The following is a 4,222-nucleotide window of genomic DNA, read 5'->3' as shown; positions in this document are numbered from 1 at the left end:
GCTCAGCCCTGTCTCCCATCCCTGGCTTGACCCAGATTTTGCCTTTCTTGTAACAGCAAAGAGAGTGATCCCGGGAGACCTCCTGAGCTCCTCGGATAAATGACACCAGGACAGTGTGCACGTAGTGACCGGAAACAGGGAAGCTTTTCTCAATCTACCAGTGAACCCAGAAAGCAAAGCCTAACCCTCCAGGCTCTCCCAATGCCAGCTGGCCCCAGACACAACAATGGGCTTTAAGGATGACCCGCGATCTTCTGAGCTGTCCTTACCCCCGCGTGCACATGCTAGCGTGGGTGTGTCTATGTACACAAGTATACAAGAGCACGGGCTTTGGGGACAGACAGGCCTGGCTTAGAATCTCTGATCCACTGCTTATGAATTGTGTGATTTGGGGCAAGTAACTTAACCTCCCAAATGGTCTGATTTCTCATCTGTAAAATCAAGGTGGTGCCATTTGTCGGCACAATTGATCAGTACATTTTATCAGCATGCCCCTGCCCCAGATCTACAGAAGAAAGAATCTCCAGAATCTTCCCGTGAAACTTGGCAGGCACTGCCGAGGGTCTCTAAGAAACCCCTGACAAAGTGCACCCATCCCCCCACCTAGGTTTTGGACAAGTTGAGAATCACAGAGTTCATAAGGAGACCAAATACCACTTTGATGAAACTAGACGAGGTTTCAGGATAGAGATCAAGGTGGGGGCTAAATGGGCCTGCTAGCTGAACCCCGGACCCAGGCTAGCCTCCCCACCCATCCCCAGATCTGCTGGAACCAGGCCGGCGACGCCAGTCGAAGTTCTGTCCTATGAGACTTAGGAGCAGAACGGAATGCACGCTTTCTGTGCATGGTGAAGCTTGACTGGTTATTAGAAAACTCAGGGCAGAGTGGGAAAAGGAGCAGAGAGACGCATAGACTGAGCTCCCTTTGCAGGAAGGAAGCCTCAAGAATTGAGAAGCAGCATCTCCTACTAACATACAATACAAGAACCACACTTGGGAAACAAGTGAAGCCCTAGATGCAGGTAGCGGTAAAGGAAAATTCCTTATCAAATACTTAATAGGTGGTAGGGATTTTGAACTATAAACACCATCCCCTTTAACAGATGAGGAAACTAAAGAGGTTAAGTAAATTCTGAAGAGGGTATGAGACTATTTAGCACCTTTTTACCCTAATGAAAAGCCCCAAATATTTATATACACATAAACATCACGTGCCTGGCGTGATAGGAGAATGCTGGTTTCCTGTCAAGTGAGTTGCCTGTTAACTGATACTTGTTCCCTCAAGCACCGAACCATTTCTATAATTTAATCATTTTAGGTAAATCTTCCTGAAACCTGCTGTACTCTTTCCTGACTTCTTAAATGGAATGTGTTGAACATCAATTTGCCATTTTCTTGACGTTTTGCAGCAGTTTTCCAACTTGCCCAACCCCAAGAATCACCTGGAGGTTTTTATGCCATTGACCTGGGGTAATGGTGAACTCAGAAACTGGCCCTGCAGGGGAAAAAGTCTGATTTGTACTGTTTGCCAGTTTTCATGGTGTCAATATTCTCACCATAGCCAATTTCAAGTTACCAACGGGTTTGAAAAGATTGGCTCAAAAAATTCCTGATAATTTCTTAGGAATTGGTGTTTGTAACAAACTGCTCAGATGATTGTTATCAGAAAAGGTTGGAAAACTCTGAAAGAAGGTAATTGTTGTAGGCCATTATTGCTGCATGGTGAAACAACCTGTGTTTTCCTTTTAAGTTTGTTCTCTCCCCTCTAGGTTGAACTGTTGGGCAGCCAGCTAGCCTCGTCCTCATGTTCTTTTTGGTTTGTTCTTTTGGTTTGTTTCTGGTGTGGCAACTGTTTGGGACCATTTTGACCATTCTCAAATGTCAGGTTCTTTTGGTAAGTATCAGAAGCCTGTGGGGAGTAGAAGACATGAAGAAATGCCTCCTTCCCTGCAACCCTACTGGCTGTATGTTGTCATGAAAGTTCTTAGACAAATATTTATTAGGCAAGTAGGCACTAAAATAAAATATGTACACCTGGTTCTTTTTTTTTTTTTAAAGATTTATTTTATTTATTTCTCTCCCCTTCCCTCCCCCCCGCCCCAGTTGTCTGTTCTCTGTGTCTATTTGCTGTGTGTTCTTCTTTGTCTGCTTCTGTTGTTGTCAGTGGCATGGGAATCTGTGTTTTTTTTGTTTCGTCATCTTGCAGTGTCAGCTCTCCGTGTGGGTGGCACCATTCCTGGGCAGGCTGCACTTTCTTTTGCATTGGGCAGCTCTCCTTACAGGGCGCACTTCTTGTGCGTGGGGCTTCCCTACGCAGGGACACCCCTGCGTGGCACAGCACTCCTTGTGCGCATCAGCACTGCACGTGGGCCAGCTGCACACGGGTCAAGGAGGCCTGGGGTTTGAACCGTGGACCTCCCATGTGGTAGACGGACGCCCTAACCACTGGGCCAAGTCCGCTTCCCTACAACTTGTTCTTAGTCTTGCAGATTGACCTGTATGAGTGCTCTCCAGAGCTTATCAATACAATGAGTTAAAGAGAATAGCTCAAAGTGTAGGGGCCTTCCTGTCCTTTTGGTGTATACATCTTGGGCATATGCATGTGGCCCTAGGAATTCCCCTGTTTACCCAAATATGAATGTCCCCTCTTCCCTAGGAAGCAGTTTCCTCGTGGTCCCAGGCATTGTCCTGTACATCCTACAGGGCTGGGGAAGGGGCCAGCTGGAGCACCGCAAGAGCTTACCAATTTTTTCTCATTTGAAAATAATAATTTTATTTTTAAAGAAGTTTTAGACTATAGAAAACTTACATCAAAAACATAGGGAGAAGCGGCCGTGGCTCAATCAGCTGGGCTCCCGTCTACCATATGGGAGGCCCTGGGTTCGCGTCCTGGGACCTCCTTGTGAAGGCAGGCTCACCCGCACACTGAGGAGTGGCGCACGGCCTGCAGGCGCCATGGAGAGCCAACTCAGAAGGTGACGCAACAAAAAGGGAGACAAGTAAAAACACAGAAGAGCGCGCAGTGAATGGACACAGAGAACAGACAACAAGCAAGCCACAAGGGGGGGCAATAAATAAAAATAAAATACAGACACACAGAAGAACACACAGTGAATGGACACAGAGAGCAGACAGCAAGCAAGCCGCAAGGGAGGGGGGGGTGGGATAAAAAAATATATAGGGGATTCTCATATATCCCACCCCTTTCCCCTCTCACATTTTCCTCTATTAATATCATCTTTCATTAGTATGGTACATTTGTTACAATTGTTGAACAAATATTGAAGCATTGCTAGTAACCATGGTAATAGTTTACATTATGGTTTACACTTTGCAAAGTGCACATTGGCACTTTGCACAATTTTATAGGTTTTGACAAAACGTGTAATGGTCTGTATTTATCACTGCAATGCCATGTAGAACAATTCCATTGCCCTAAAAATGCCCTATGTTCCACCAATCCTGCGACTTTTTAGTTGCCTTCTTCTTGATTCGACACCTGCCCTGTTAGTGCAATCCCTTAACTGTCTTCTGGAGCTTTGAGAAAGATGTTTCTTCCAGTTCTTGCTGGGTGTTCAAAGCTTCTACATCAGGGATGGAGCCCTGAAGCTTTTCACTCTGCCAGCGTGTTCTCATAATCTTAGGAAAGTCCCATTTCTCTGTGTTCAGGCATTCTGACAAACACTTTGCATGAAAGGTTCACTGTGCAATGGGCATGGTGATATTTTGATGGGAGGACAACCAACTGCATGGCTGGATCAGGCACTAGAGTTGCCGATAAAGTGGGCGGGACCACACTGTGAAGCAGAAGGAAGCTTATAAGTTTAGCTTCCACCAGCCGCCCTTAATTTCTGGTGATGGGCTAAGGTCCAGTCGGCCTGCCAGGGGAGCCTGTGGTCAGGACAAGGGGACCTCACAGGAGAAGCTGAGGTTGGGGTGTCCACCCTGCAGGTGGTTGGAGAACTTGGCAAGAGGCTCTGGGGTCTACGGGCAGCAAAGAACACGTAGATGCCAAGTCAGCTAGGAGAACCCTGGACTTTCCGGAGAAAAGAGAAGAGAATCCAGCCTGATAAAATCTGCTGCTCCTTCCCAGGGCTGGAGTCCAGAAGAGCACCTGATGATCAGAGGCTGGAGGAGAACTGCTGGCATGCACCAAGGAATAACAGGGGACTGAGGGGCTCCTTCTCTCCAAGGCATTAGGTCCCTTTTGCCTCACCCCTTG

This window comes from Dasypus novemcinctus, chromosome 28, assembly GCF_030445035.2.
Source record: "Dasypus novemcinctus isolate mDasNov1 chromosome 28, mDasNov1.1.hap2, whole genome shotgun sequence".
NCBI lineage: Eukaryota > Metazoa > Chordata > Mammalia > Cingulata > Dasypodidae > Dasypus > Dasypus novemcinctus.
The sequence above is the reverse complement of the archived record's forward strand: the minus strand, read 5'-3'. Positions refer to the sequence as shown.